This window comes from Ovis canadensis, chromosome X (genome assembly GCF_042477335.2).
Source record: "Ovis canadensis isolate MfBH-ARS-UI-01 breed Bighorn chromosome X, ARS-UI_OviCan_v2, whole genome shotgun sequence".
NCBI lineage: Eukaryota > Metazoa > Chordata > Mammalia > Artiodactyla > Bovidae > Ovis > Ovis canadensis.
The window spans coordinates 54,590,829-54,606,721 of record NC_091727.1 but is presented as its reverse complement, the minus strand read 5'-3'; the positions used below and the strand labels follow the sequence as shown (position 1 = coordinate 54,606,721).

The window sequence follows — 15,893 nt, the reverse complement described above, 5'->3', positions numbered from 1 at the left end:
AGGTAGCGTGGGTGCTGGGTGAGAGGACAAAAATGGGGTGAGGCCCTGTGAGTAGGGCTGGGGGAGGGGCTAAAGAGGCCCCTGAGTGGGGAGGGGAGACCTGGTGGCAGGGGACGGGAGGAGTGGGAATTTGGGGAGAGAGGAGGAATTGAGTCTGCTGTCCCCAGGAGATGGAGTCTGGAAAATGACAGAGGTGATTAAAGGGATGTAAAGGAGTTGTCATAGGCACAGTGAGGGGAAACCCTCTCCTCTCTCCAGAATTCAGTAGCCCAGAGTGGGTGCTGCGATAGAGAGGGCCAGTCCTGGGGACTTGCTCTGTGGATCTGGCATTCACTTTGAACCTCCTATGGGGCAGGATACAAAGTTACCATGACCAGAGTTGACCAGGGTGGGGTTAGGGCCATTCTCAGGACCCAGACATGGGAAATCAGTTTCAGAACCCCTCAGCTCTAAGGCACACTACGCCCCTGGAATGAACCTGCCTTCCTCAGGATGACATGCTGGTGACTGTGGGCTGCAGGAATTGCAAGACTGGAGGCCTCTCTCCCTTGGGGTTGACTGAACAGAGACTCAGTGCAAATGCCCACTCAGTAGCCCAGAGGCAAAGGTGTGGGGCCTCTGTGTCCCAGGGTTCAGACTGTAGGCTCTGGGGAAGGGGTGTGAAGCCTCTGAGGTAAATGGGAGCTGTTAGCCAGCGTAGCGGCCACTTAAAGAAAACCATACAACAGACGAGTTGTGAGTTTAAGTTGGATTTGGGGCCTCCTGGGGACTATAGCCCAGGACACAGCTCCTCCGTTAGCTCTGAGACCACTGCTCTGAGGGGGTAGCAGTGAAGACAATATGATTTTTGCCTAGGAAATACATGAAGTCTAGCATGAATGCTGGCAAAAGACTACTGAAACACAGAGATGAGATATCACAAGTTAATCATTTTCATGCTTTTGTGTATGTGGGAAGTTGCCAGAATCTGGGGACACTGAACCTTTTCCTGAGGTAGGCGTGGGACTGAAATAAGGGCCAGTTTGTCCAAAGCACAGTGTGCCTCTTCCTGTCTGTCACCCAGAATTCCTTCAGAATGCAGTGTCATGCAGGAACCACAGAGGTTACAAGTTAACCCTGTAGAACTGGCTGTGAGCAAGGCTGTTTCTCTTAGGGATCCTAATTCATCCGAGGCCACAGTTGGAATTTCTGAGCTGGAGTGCATCTGTGTCCTCAGATGTGACCTATTAGAGCTGTTTGGGTTGGTGTCCAGGATGAGCAGTCTGAACTGTTTGCAGATCTCTATTCCAGGGCATGAAATCTCAGAACTATTTGGGGGGCCTTTGTCCAACTATTTGTTGGGCCTCTCAGCTGTTCATGTATCTGCACATGAGAATAGTTTTAAGAGGAAGGCTGGATGGTCCGCACTGTCACGGGTCTTAGAAGCAGGCCTGTGATGTCACATTTGCTACGATTTCTCCCATGCCTCTCTACAGAGATAAAAACTTGGGGCCCCAGCCTCAGAGAGGGTAATAATGCGCAGGTCACAGAAGCCCAGGTAATAAGCCTGTTAAGAACAATACTTGCTGATATGACTACCACCCTTGATAGGCGCCCTGTGACAGAAACTGTGTACACACACTCCCTCAGTCCATCCGCCCAACTCACAACAAGGAGGGCACCGTCAGCAGATGGGAGCCCAAGGCCCTGTGCAGATGGAAGGTCTCAGGTCATGAGGAAGGGAGGCATTGGGTGTAAGCTTGGGCTCCTTGGAGGAGGCAGGGAAAAATCAGCACAACCCTGGCCAGGTAGTGGAGGAGGGGGGCATTTGCACAGGGCCGCAAGGACCCTATGACTGACTCAGTCTCAGGATATGTCTCTGTGTCTCCCCGTCACACACCTAGCTTCTTGCCTGATATGTGGAATGTAATCTTCACATTCCCTGGGGACGTGGTAGGCAGATACAGAGGTGAGCCTCCAAGCAGCTGGGGAGAAATCTCCCATTCACCAGTTTGCATGAGGTTCCACCACAAATGCAGAGATCCCTGCCTCTCTTTCCCCCATTAAAGGAGTCATTGGCAGTGAGATCAGCAGGAGGGCAGTCTGGGCAGGATAGGTTGTGAGGGACCCTGTGTACAGCATGAGTCTCCCCAGGAATGGAGCATATCCTTGTCTTGATGGGCAGAGGCCCCTGATGTGGATGAAGGGAGCATGATTAAGGCCCAGGCCACGGGCAACTGAGTCATTCCCTAGAGGGAAGGGCTTCTTTTCTCCTATAGACAAAATGTACTGTACATCATCCAGGAGCAGGGCTTGGGCTAACTACGTGAGGACAGTTTGGTGCCAGAAGTAGTCTCTCCGTCCCTGTCTAATGCTCTATCTTTGTCTTTCTCCCTGCCATTTCTGTGCCTGTTATATCATCCCTCTTTGCCTTTGCAAGACTCAATGTGACCTCACCCACAGCAACAGGGTCCTTGCCCTCTCTCCTGAGAGTATAATCGGTTGACATGAATGTGCACTGGGAGCAGTAGGAGGCATTCCCCTTGAGTGTAGGGGATTCCAGGAAAGGCATGCTCAGCTGCAGAAGGGGTGGGGAAGGGTTTTTCTTCAAATAAACCAAGAACTCCTCGATGATCATGTGCGATCTGGGCCTCGGAAAGAAGCCTGTGGACTTCTCTGACAAGAAGCCTCCTGTGGTTCAAGTCAAAATCCTCTCATTGGCCAGAAGGTCCAAGGGACCTGGCCCTCATCACTTCTGTCACCCAATCTCCTCGCTCTCCCTCCATCATGCTGTGCCTGTCACATTGCCCTCCTCACTGTTTTCATACGCACTACACAGGGTTCTACTCCCCAGTTTTTCCACTGGCCTTACCTCTGTCTAGGATACTTTTCTCCCGGATAGGCATAACTCCTCTAGGCTTTTGCTCAAATGTCACAGTCTTAGAACTTTCCTGACCACTCTTTCTAGGTATCATCCCCTCTCTCTATTTCACTATCCCGATTTAATGATAATTGGCAGTTACAAACACCTGATAAATTACTTGTATTTGGGGACCACGTGATCCCAACAGAATGTAAGCTCCATGAGGAATAGCTTGATTTTCTATTTCCTAAGAAACAGAGTTGTGCTTGGCACATACTTTGGAGAGAATGAATGAATGAATGATGGAATGAATACACAAATTTAAACTTGTTGAGAGAGGCATAGCTAGACAGGCTGAGGATTCTGCTAGGGAACATTTTCAGGGATAACAAGATGGTGACAAAGCCATCGTCTTTATCTCACCTACGTGATGGTGTCCTTGGGTCCCCTTGGAGTTGATCCCTTTCCTAACAGAATGGAAGGTCCTGTTGTCTCTTCCACATATTACTCACAGTCAACGACAGAGGGCTTTCACACGCCAGGCCTTCAGATCCCCGTCGGAAGCTTTATCTATCCTGCCTCTTGGGGGACTGCGGCTGACTTTAACCCATAAGACCTATTCTTCATTGAACAGGAAAGCACAAGCAAGCACAATGCCCAGCATAGATAAAATGCTTTCAATGTTCTCTGTTACGACAGTGATCCCCATAGAGATGTAATCTTCAGATTATGAAGACTTTTTTCTGAGTCCAAAATTGCCGCAATCCGTGGGGTTTTCACCCTAACCTTGCCCTTCTGCCCTTTGTGGATCCTCCTGGAATGGTCCACAGGCATCTACATCTGCTGTTCCCCAATCCCACCAGCAAGGGGCGCGCGAGATGAAACAGTTCTGTCCTGGGATGTACCACTGAGGGGTAGCGGTAAGACCACCCACTCTGAAAGGTACCAGTGGGAGAGGGCGTGTGACAACAGAGAGAGGGTCCCCTGACACCGCGTCGGGCATGGACCACAGTTCCCTGCGGGGGCACTCATGGCGCCACTGGGTCCATCCCCATTCGCTCCTCTTCCTCTTCCCACTGCTTTCGAATCCCAGTGGACACAGGTATTAAGCGGAAACTTTCTTTGTCTCTTTTTCAACTCCACCCCTTCATTGCTACAACGACTATGGAGCTAGAAATTGGCTGTCGGTTTGGGTATGGCGGCAGGGAAGCCTTCTGGGCAGTGATTGGCCACCCCGTGATTGCCTGCACTGTGGTCTCAGAACCGGAACTGAGGGCGAGAGGCGCCTGTATACGCATGCGCCTGCGTTGGCGTGCGCGACTTTTCAGGGCATACAATTTTCCTCAGAGTTTTATTGCTTTTCCAGAAGGGGTCTAATAGCTGCCCTGGTTAGTGGCGAGGTTTGGCGCAGTCGCTGGCTGTGCATGGTGACGGCATATCAGTCTTGCTCAGCTCTCGCTCAGTTGGATCGTGTGGCACCGCAAGGTCATTCACACAAATGCATGCAATTCATGTCCAGGGAGAGGTCCCTGAGCTTGGTGTCTTTCCATGGAGAATAACCTGTATCTGGCAGTTTGGGATTGTGTTTTGCTATGTGTAACAACACAGCTGCTGTTTGGGTACATTTCATCTCCATGAGCCTTTGGGCGGGGCTGTGAGTGATGGTATATTTGATCTGAGTGGATTTTGTGAGCCATAGTACAAAGCCTCTAGGATGTGTGCCTGTATACCGGGATGTGCATCTTTGGAGCTTGCTGGCTTTTCAGTCCCTGGGTGTGAGATCTGTGTAGTCACCCCAGAATGTGAGATCACTGAGCTTTTGATTCTGGGTTCCAAGTTGTGATGCCTCTGTGCTGCTTTAAGGATGGGTCAGTCTAACGGTGTAAACTATCAGCTGCTTGGGGATCTAGGCACAGGTTGCAAGTTTTTCATTTGTCTAGAAACTTTATCTTAAGATTATATGATGTTCTTGAGTTATTAAACTTCTGTCTTTCTGCTTAGGGGTGTCTGTATTAGGTCGGTAAGTGTCCCGGTGGTTTGGGAGTCAGTCTCCATGATGTGAAGTATCTGTGCAGCTCTCATTTGTTTCTGTCTGGAAGACTTTGGTCTGATTGGAGGGTCTTTGTCACAGTGTGTATGGTTATGGTCTCAGTTGTGTTTGAGGGTCTGAGACTCGAGTTGTGTGCTCTCTGTGCAGAGATTCAGTGAGCTCTTTTTGGTGTCTCTGGATATCTATCTGAGCTGTTTGGATTCTTTGTGTTAGATTTAAAACCTCTTGCTCTTGGCTATGAGGTCCCTGTCCAGGAACTGAGGATTTGGAAGCCTGCAGATATGATTCTGAAGCCTGGAACCTGACATGCTGTGTTGTTGAGTGTATCACTTGTCTGCTGAAATCTGTTTGTATCATAATTAATACAATGGGGCCATTGCCCATCTTGGAGGGTACATGTTAGCAATGTGTGTAAAGGGCCTGGCTCCAGACTCTCCTTCAGCAAATGTTTCCTGAGCACCTGCCATAGACCTGAGGATTATTGGAGGAGTTTGGGACAGGACAAAACCAACCAAGTCTCTCATTTCATAGACTTGGTGGTCAGTAAATAATCAAGGGTGGCCGGCACTATGAAGAAAGATATTGCTAGATAAGGGTTATGTTGTAGCTGTTATTCTACATATTTTGCTGTAGCTGTTGGATCTTGCCCTTGACTGAATAAATACAGAACACCCAGAGTTTTCCACAGCGCGTCCAGACCTGTGGCTCCCTTACTGCTGGGCGACACTGAACAGGATACGTAGCGCCTCTGTGCCTCATTCCTCTTTTAACCACATGGAAACACTAGCTTCGAGTAAATTTAACTATGTCATGGGGCCGTGTAGACCACTGACCATGTTAAGTCATGGGAAATTGTCAGCACAGTACGTGCCATATGGTGTGTTCCAAGTCAATTCTAGCTGTTGTCATTACTGCTGGTAATATTATTGCTGTTCCACATTTCCCTGGAGATTGTTCCAGAGACACAATGTCAAGACCACCATTGACACACCGCATGGACCTTGCACTATCATTTCAGGCTTTTTGGGGCCTCAAGAATGGAGTGTATGAGGTATGAGGGAGGGTTTGTGCTCATATGAAAAACTTTAGTGAATATTCTATGTGAAGTTAGACGTCTAATGACCTCTTCATAGGATCTGCATCATGACGGGAAAGCAAGTGGTCACTGGAGAGTTATAGAACATGAGTATATACATCTTTAAAAGCATTGCCCAGGGAAATTAAAAGGCCAAGAAACCTCATCACATGGCCTTTTTTTTTTGCCATTATTTTATAAAGTCTAATTCTCAATCAAATTCTAAAGATCTGAATCTGATGAAGACATGAAAGTGTTAATAGTCAAATGATCATCAGGAATGCTTTATTTTTGTGTAGTTTTCACATTTCCAGTTTTGTTGTGTTTCTTCTTTCTTCCACTAATACTCATGATTGTTTAATCCATGGGTGCTGATATGGATATTTTCTGAGGTAAATCCTGAGGAGATGTTCAGCTGTGTTTTGGGATGGAGAGTCTGAAGACGGGGGCACAGATCAGAGATGACACAGATCAGTTGGGACTGGGGAGGTAAAAGCATGGGGTCAGGGACAGGGGGATATGAGTACAAGCAGAAACGGAAGTGAAGAGAGACAAGAAGAAAAGCTCACCCTTCTGGATCGTGCTTAGCTCTCCATAAGTACACAATGTACATATATACTCCATGTGTACTCAAAAGTCTTTTGAGTACTCATAACAACACTGTACGGTGAGCAGTTTTAATGCTATCATCCCTTTCTGCAGTTGAGGAGCAGAGACACAGTCGTTAATGGGTGAATGAATTTGCACAAAGTCACCTAGCTGGCAAAAGCTGAGCTTACCTCACAGTGTTGCTGTGAGTACTCAAAGACTTCATTATGTATATATGTATGGAGAGCTAAGCACGGTCCAGAAGGGGAGCTCTTCTTCTTGTGTCTCTTCACTTCTGTTTCCGCCTGTACTAGTATCCCCCTGTCCCTGCCCCCACACTTTCACCTCCCCCACCCCTACCCTGCTCTCTCCCCAGTGCCCCTGTCCTCAGACTTTCCATCCCAAAACACAGCTGAACATCTCCTCACGGTTTACCCCAGAAAATACCCATACCATCACCCTTGGATTAAACAGTCATGAATATTAGCAGAAAAAATAAGAAACACAATAAACGGGCAATGTTAAAACTACACAAGAAATAAAGCATTGCTGATGAAAGTCTGACTACTAATATTTTCATATCTTCATCAGATTCAGATGTTCGGAATTTGATACACGAGAATTAGACTTGATAGAACAATGGCAGAAAAGGTAATGCAACGTGGCTCCTTAAATAAGACCTAATAAAATGTGGGCACACGGTGTGTTCACGGGTTGAGAAATTCAATATAATCAGGATGTCAGTAGTCCCCATACAGATCCATCAATTTCACACAATTCCAGTCAGAAATTCCAGCAGGAATTTTTTGTACATATAGACTAATTGATGAGAAAATTTCTGTGGTAAGGCAAATGAACGAGAATAGCCAAATGGTTCTGAAAAACAATGTTGGAAGATTAACACTAACCTGAAATTTACTTTGCAGCTTCAACCAAAAGTTGTAAGCAACTAAGTGTCTATGAAGGGATGAATGGATATAGAAAACGTGATGACACCACTCAGAACGGCCACCATCAAAAAGTCTACAAACAACAAATGCTGGATAGGTTGTGGAGGAGGGGGAACCCTGTTACACAGTTGATGGGAATGCAAACTGGTATAGCCACTACGGAGAACAGTGTGGGATTCCTTTAAAAAACTGGGAATAGAACTTCCATGTGACCCAGCAACCCCACTGCTGGGCAGACATCCCAAGGAAACCAGAAGTGAAGCAGACACATGTACCCCAACGTTCACTGCAGCACTGTTTACAATAGCTAGGACATGGAAGCGACCGAGATGTCCATTGGTAGACGAACGGATAAGGGAGCTGTGGTACATATACAATGGAATATTACTCAAGTATACACAGGAACGCACTTGAGTCAGTTCTACTGAGGTGGATGAACCTGGAGCCTGTCATACAGAGTGAAGTAAGTCTGAAAGAGAAAGAGAAATACTGTATATTAACACATATATATGGAATTTAGAAAGACGGTACCAATGACCCTACATGCAGGGCAACAAAGGAGACACAGACGTAAAGAACAGACTCTGGGACTCAGTGGGAGGACTCGGTGGGAGGATTTCAGAGAATAGCATTGAAACATGTACATTACCATATGTAAAACAGATGAGCAGTGTTAAGTTCCATGCATGACGCAGGGCACCCAAAGCCAGTACTCTGGAACAACCCTGAGGTATCCCTCGGGTAGGGAGGGAGGTGGGAGGGGGGTTCAGGATGGAGGGACACGTGAATCCCTATGGCCGATTCATGTTGATGTATGACAAAAACATCACAATATTGAAAAGTAATTATCCTCCAATTAAAATAAACTAATTTAAAAAGAGGAAATGTGGTGATATATACAATGGAATATTATTCAGTCACAAGGAAGAAAATTCTGTTTTGCAACAACATGAATGGACTTCAAAGGCTTTATGCTACGTGAAAAAGGTGAAAGAGAGAAAGACATGTATTGTATGTTCTCACTTACATGCAGAATCTAAAAAAGTCAAACTTACAGAAATAAGAGTTTAGAATGGTGGTTTCCAGGCCCTGGGGAAAATGTTGAATACAGGGTACAAACTGACAGGTATGAGGTGAATAAGTTACATGGATCCAATGTATAGCATGCTGAGTATAATGAACAAAACTGTATTATACAGTGAAAGCTAAGAGGGTAGATCTGAGATGTTATTTCCTCAACAATTTTAAAAAGGATTATGTGAGGGGATAGAGTGCCAACCCTGCCATGGTAATCGTTTTGCCAAATACGTGTGTGCCAAATCATCACATTGGCGTCTTAAACTTACAGGTTATATGTCAATAATACCTCAAAAAAGGTGGAAAAAACAAGAGTCCTGAGTGTTTCCAGTGGGAGAGCCCTCAAGCTATATTCTGTGCCCCTCTGACATCTCCCCATCATTCTTGAACTTTCCCTTATTACTGACATGACAAGGTGAACCAGGCTCATTTATCCTTTCCTTCCTCAGCCTGGGAGCCCATCGTTTAGTGGAGAAAGGTGTTCAGAAGCTAGGATCTGGGGACTGGTGTCATTCTTGCCATTGGAATGTTGCTGTTTCCAGTAACTTGGGAATATATGTGTGTACACAATCACACACACAAACACAGAGACACACATCTATAGTTATACATCAGTCTAGCCACATATGCACACCTATCGAATACAAGTTTGCATGGAAACCTTGAATCCCAGAATTCCTCAGAATTGGTTCTAGTTTACTTCCTTTCCATATTGGAAATTCCCTTTTCCAAAAATGACAGACGTGGCTCTCAGCATTCTTACGTCTTTGCCGAGCTGATGAATGCCAATGCATATAAGTGATCCTTCCTCCACCAAAAGGTCCTCCTCACAGTCTATGCAGAACTATCCCTTGCCCTTGGCTTCCACATCTCACCCAAGCTTGAATCCATGAAGCAGTTAGCCTCCTTCCCACCCAATCCCCAGGGATATCCTTCTTTCCACCTTGGGCTCTGACTCTCCAGGCAAGGATGCCCCTTTACACATACACATGCCTTGCCTGGCAACACCTAATGGCTTAAGGACTGACTTGCTCAGTCACAAAAAAAGGGAAGGGAAAGAAAGGGTAGGGACAGGAAAAGGTCAATATGTCCTAATACAGTCAGCCAATCAACGTGAACTGGGCCAAACCCAGGCAATGTGATGAAGCCAGTCTTTTTTGTTTTTCCCCCTCACTGTCCCCCAACTTCCCTTCCTGCCTCTGTCCTTTGCCCCAGTTCCTCTTCCTTTTAAGTCCTTCCCTCCGTCAAGAGTACCAATGTTATGAGGCATGATTCCCACAGTATAACTGATCTCTGCAGCTTGGCTGACATTCAGCGTGACATCCCTGCAGCTGGGACACTCAAACTCTCTCTTTCTCTCTCTCATGATGGACCAGAGGCTTCACTCCTAATTTCAGGGATAGGTAGGAGAGAAGGTGCAGGGCACATGTTGGAGCCTTCAGTCCTTCATCTGTGAAATGCGGATGATCACAAATTGTGGGAGACACGGAGACAGCAGCAACCAGACCCCTTTCAATGGGTGCTAAATGCCAAACCCAGTGCATCACAGGACTCCTTGACATTCAGGAGCACGCCAAGTAGGTGTCCATGCCAGGACAGTTGCATTCGTTGTTCCTTCTGCCTGGAATGCTCTTCCCTTAGATAACCCCACAGCCTGCTCCCTCACTTCCTCCAGATCTCTGCTTACTTGTCATCTTTCAGGGAGACTTTCCCTCATTGCCTTATATAAAATAATAACATCATACCTACATATACCCTTTCCCCTGATCTAGCATTATCTTTCTTCCTAGTGCCTGCCACCCTTGATTTATTTACTGACCACCAAGTCTATGAAAGGAGAGACGTGGTCAGTTCTGTCCTGTCACAAACTCCTCCAATAGTGCTCAGGTATATGGCAGGTGCTCAGAAAACATTTACTGAAGGATAGTCTGAAGCCAGGCCCTTTGCACACAACGCTACCATACACAGGTATCCTGCACGACGCGCACTGGCCCCACTGTGTTAATTATGATACATACTGAGATTCCAGGAGACAACTGATACGCTCAACAACACACAGTCCGCATGTCACGCAGGTCCCAGGCCTCGGAATCATGTCTGCCAGCTTCCAAACCTTCAGTTCCCGGACAGAGACCTCACAGCCAAAAACATAAGAGGTTTTATTTCTGACACAAAGACTCCGAGCAGCTCAGATAGATACCCAGAGACACCAAAAAGAACTCACTGAATCTCTGCACAGAGAGCACACAACTCGTCTCAGACCCTCAAACACAACTGAGATCCTAACTGTGCACACTGTGACAAAGACCCTCCAAACAGACCAAAGTCTTCAAGGCAGAAACAAATGAAAACTGCACAGATACTTCACATCATGGAGACTGATTCCCAAACCACTCGACACTTACCGATCTAATACGAAAACCTTAACGGAAAGACAGAACTTTTAATAACTCAAGAACATCATAAAGCCTTTAGATAAAGTCCCCAGACAAATGGAAATCCTGCACCCTGTGCACAGATCCCCAAGCAGCTGATAGTTTCCACCTATAGACAAACCCATCCTTAAATCAGCTCAGAGACATCGAAACTCAGAGCCCAGAATCAGAAACTCGAGCTCTCACAATCTCAGGTGCACATGCCTACACAGAGATCTCACACCCAGGGACTGAAATGCCAGAAAGCTCCAAAAATGCACACCCTGGAATACAGGCACACGCATCCTAGGGGCTCTGTACTATGCCTCACAAAATCCACTCAGATCAATATCCCACCACGCACAACTCCGCCCAAAGGCTCAAGGAGATCAAACGTACCCAAACAGCACCTGTGTCGTCACACAAGCGATACACAAGCCCAGGCTCCCTGACACAGGTTACTCTCCAGGGAGAGACAGCAAACTCAGAGACCTCTCCCTGGACATGAACTGAGCGAGAGCTGAACAAGATTGAAACGCCGTCACCAGGCACAGCCAGCGACCGCGCCAAACCTCGCCACTAACCAGGGCAGTTATTCGACCCCTTCGGGAAAAGCAATAAAACTCGCAGAAAAAGTATATGCTCTAAGAAGCCGCGCAGGGCAACACACCTCTCGCCCTCCGTTACAGCTCTGCCATCCCAGTGCCTGTAACAGACAGCCAGCCAATTGGAACTGGGCAGGAGACGAAGCAGGGCTGAAGTCGCGGGACTTCCGGCCCCTACTCGCGCCCCGGAAGAGCTAATTCCGGCGATCACGCGGTGACCAATCAGTGCCCAGAACGCTTCCGTGAGGCCAAACCCCACACTGGCAGCCCATCTCGCTCCGTAGCCATCCCCCCCCCCCTTGGATGTAACCATGTAGAAACGGAGGGGTGGAATTGGAAACGAGACGAGGACACTTGCAGATTCATACCGGTGTCCACTCGGACTCAAATGCAGCGAGAAGACGGAATGGAGCGAATGGGGATGGACCCAGTGGTGCCTTGAGTGCCTCCGCTAGGAACTCTGGTCGATGCCTGATGCGGTGTAAAAGTACTTTCTTTGTTATCATACGCCCCCTCGAATGGTACCTTCCAGAGTGGGTGGTCTTACCGCTACCCCTCAGTGGTACATCCCAGGACAGACCTGTTTCATCTCGCGCGCCCCTTGGTGGTGAGACTGGGGAACAGCTGATGTAGATGCCGGTGGACAATTACCAGATGATCCTCCAAGGGTGGAAAGGCAAAGTTCAGATGAAAACCCCACCGATTGCTGCAATCTTGGACTCAGAAAAATGTCTTCATAAACTGAAGATTACTTCTCTGTAGTGGCCACTGTCGTAGCAGGAAGGATTGAAAGCATTTTCTCTGTGCTGGGCATTGTGCTTGTTTGTGCTTTCCTGTTTAATACAGAATAGGTCTCAATGGGGAAAGCCAGCCACAGTCCCCCAGCGGGCAAGGGAGAGAAAACTTCAGACTGGGATCTGAAGGTCTGGAGTGGGGAAGGCCTCTGTCATTGACTGCGAGTAAGACGTGAGAAGGACAACAGGACTTTCCATTCTGTTTAGGAAAGGGGTCACCACCGAGGGGACCCAAGGACACCGCATAGGTGAGATAAAGACCATGGCTTTGTCACCATCTTGTCATCCCTGAATATGTCCCTAGCAGAATTTTCAGCCTTTTTAGCTATGCCTCTCTCAACAAGTTTCAATTTGCTTTTTCATTCCGACATTCATTCATCTTCTCCACAGTTTCTGTCAAACACAGCTATGTGTGTTAGGAAAGAGAAAATCAACTTGGCTTCATGGAACTTACATTGTGTTGGGGTCATACAGCCCCCCAAGATAAGTTATCAGGTGTTCATAACTGCTGTGATTAACATTAAACCAGGATAGTGAAAAAAAGAGAGGGGATGATATCTAGAAAGAGTGGCCAGGGAAGTTCATTCTAAGATTATGACATTTGAACAAAAGCCTAGAGGAGATGCCTATCTGGGAAAAAGTATCCCAGACCGAGTTAAGGCCAGTGGAAAAACTGGGGAGTGGAACTCAGTGTAGTGTGTATAAAAAGAGTGAGGAGGGCTGTGTGCCTGTCACAGCATGATGGAGGGAGAGCCAGGAGATCCGATGAGAGCAGGGATGAGGGGCAGGTCCCCTAGGGCCTTCTGGCCATAGCGGGGACTTTGACGTGAGCTGCAGGAGGGTTCTTACAGAGAAGCCCCCAGGGTCCTTTCAGAGGCCCAGATCACACAATGATTGTTGAGGAGCTCTTGATTCATCCCAGGAAAACCACAGACCCTCTGCAGTTGAATGTGCCTTTCCTGGAATCCCCTACACTCAAGGGGAATCCCCCCTACTGCTCCCAGTGAACATCCGTGTCAATTGATGATACCCTCAGGAGACACAGAGGAAGGAAGGACCCTCACGGTATGAGTGAGGTCACAGTCAGTCTCGTAAAGGCAAAGAGGGAGGATGTAACAGGCACAGAGATGGCGGGGAGAAAGACAGAGATAGAACAGTGGACAGGGACAGAGAGACTATTTCTGGCAGCAAAAAATCCCCAATTAGCACCCACATGTGGGTCCCCAGCCCTGCTAATGGATGATGTACCTATCTCTACAGGAGAAAAGAAACCCGATCCCCGCGCTTGCTCCCCCACCGGGGACTGTCTCTAGGAAATGACTCAGTTGCCCATGGCCTGGATCTTAATCATGCTCCCTTGGCACACATCAGGGTCCTCTGCCCTGATCAAGACATGGAGATGTTCCAGTCATGGGGAGGCTCATGCTGTACACAGGGTCCCTCACAACCTGTCTGGCCCTGACTGCCCTCCTGCTGACCTCAGTGCCAATGAATGCTTTAATGGGGGAAAGAGAGGCATGGATCTCTGCATTTGTGGTGGAGCCTCATGCAAATTGGTGAATGTGAGGTTTCTCCCCACCTGCTTGGAGGCTCACCTCTGTATTTTTCACCACCACGTCCCCAGGGAATGTGCAGATTACATTCCACACATCAGGTAAGAAGCTGGGTGTGTGATGGGGAGACACAGAGACATATGCTGACAGTGAGACATTCACGGGGTCCTTGGGGCCCTGTACCAACGCCCCCCTCCCGCACTCCCTGGCCAGGCTTCTGCTGAGTCTTCCCTGCCTCCTCCAAGGAGCCCAAGCCTGCATCCAGTTCCTCCTGTCCTCATGAGCCGTGACCTTCCATCTGCACTGGGCCTTGGGCTCCCATCTGCAAATGGTGGCCTCTTTGTTGTGGGTTGCGCAGATAGTCTGAGGGAGTGTGTGCACACAGTTTTTTCTCAGGGCCCCTATCAAGGGTGGTAGTCATGTCAGGAAGTATTGTTCTTATCAGATTTGTTACCGCGGGCTCCTGTGTGCTGCACATGACTTGCCCTCCCTGAGGATGGGGCCGCAAGCTTTTATCTTTGTAGGGAGGCGTGGCAGAAATCATAGCAAATGTGATATCACAGGTCTACTTCTAAGACCCATGAGAGTGGGGTCCATGCAGCCTTCCTCTTAAGACTACTCTCATATGCAGATCCATGAATAGCTCAGAGACTATCCCTCTGGACAAAACCCTCACAAATAGTTCAGAGAGTTCATGCCTGGGACAGAGATCCTTGAACAGATTAGAGAGCACTCATCCTGGAGAGCAACCCAAAACAGCTCAAATATGTCACACCTGAGGACACAGACCTTAACTATGTTAGACAATTCCAACTCTCAGTTCAGTTCAGTCGTTCAGTCGTATCCAGCTCTTTGAGAGCCTTTGGACTGCAGCATGCCAGACCTCCCTGTCCATCCCCAACTCCCGGAGTTTACTCAACCTTACGTCCATTGAGTGAGTGATGCCATCCAACCGTCTCCTCCTCTGTCATCCCCTTCTCCTCCTGCCTTCAATCTTTCCCAGCATCAGGGTCTTTTCAAATGAGTCAGTTATTCGCATCAGGTGGCCAAAGTATTGGAGTTTCAGTTTCAGCATCTGTCCTTCCAATGAATATTCAGGACTGATTTCCGTTAGGATGGACTGGTTGGATCTCCTTGCAGTCTAAGGGGCTCTCAAGAGTCTTCTCCAACACCACACTTCAAAAGCATGAATTCTTCAGTGCTCAGCTTTCTTTATAATCCAACTCTCACATCCATACATGACTACTGGGAAAACCATAGCCTTGACTAGATGGACCTTCCTTGGCAAAGTAATGTCTCTGCTTTTTAACATGCTGTCTAGGTTGGTCCTAATTTTTCTCCTCAGGAGCAAGCGTCTTTTAATTTCATGGCTGCAGTCACCACCTGCAGTGATTTTGGAGCCACCTCCAAAATAAAGTTAGCCACTGTTTCCGCTGTTTCCCCATCTATTTGCCATGAAGTGATGGGACCGGATACCATGATCTTAGTTTTCTGAATGTTGAGTTTTAAGCCAGCTTTTTCACTCTCCTCTTTCACTTTCTTCAAGGGACTCTTGAGTTCCTCTTTACTTTCTGCCATAAGGGTGGTGTCATCTGCATATCTGAGGTTATTGATATTTCTCCTGGCAATCTTGATTCCAGCTTGTGCTTCATCCAGCCCAGCGTTTCTCATGATGTACTCTGCATATAAGTTAAATAAGCAGGGTGACAATATACAGCCTTGAGTTACCCCTTTTCCTGTTTGGAACCAGTCTGTTGTTCCATGTCCAGTTCTGGTTGTTGCCTCCTGACCTGCATACAGATTTCTCAAGGGGCAGATCAGGTGATCTGGTATTCCCATCTCTTTTAGAATTTTCCAGTGTTCCAGTGGTCCACGCAGTCAAAGGCTTTGGCATAGTCAATAAAGCAGAAGGAGATGTTTTTCTGGAATTCTTTTCCTTTTTCTA

At 47.6% G+C, this 15,893-nt stretch overlaps 1 protein-coding gene and 2 long non-coding RNA genes across 3 annotated transcripts in view; 2 read left to right on the top strand and 1 right to left on the bottom strand.

Annotated features, from left to right (window-relative positions):
- The first annotated feature begins 3,727 nt into the window (after positions 1-3,727).
- On the top strand, positions 3,728-8,390 carry LOC138931029 (uncharacterized). The gene is made up of 2 exons (XR_011446340.1): positions 3,728-3,944; positions 7,482-8,390. It is a non-coding gene; the product is annotated as an uncharacterized lncRNA (long non-coding RNA).
- Positions 7,262-11,787, bottom strand: LOC138931031 (uncharacterized). The gene is made up of 2 exons (XR_011446342.1): positions 11,667-11,787; positions 7,262-7,974 (listed from the first exon to the last, which is right to left on the bottom strand). It is a non-coding gene; the product is annotated as an uncharacterized lncRNA (long non-coding RNA).
- A 217-nt stretch (positions 11,788-12,004) lies between these two features.
- The window catches only part of LOC138930718 (X antigen family member 5-like), a 40,921-nt gene continuing 37,032 nt past the window's right edge, over positions 12,005-15,893 (top strand). The window contains exon 1 of the mRNA XM_070291184.1: positions 12,005-12,088. The gene's annotated coding sequence lies outside the window, so the exon portion shown is untranslated. The remainder of the gene's footprint in view (positions 12,089-15,893) is intronic.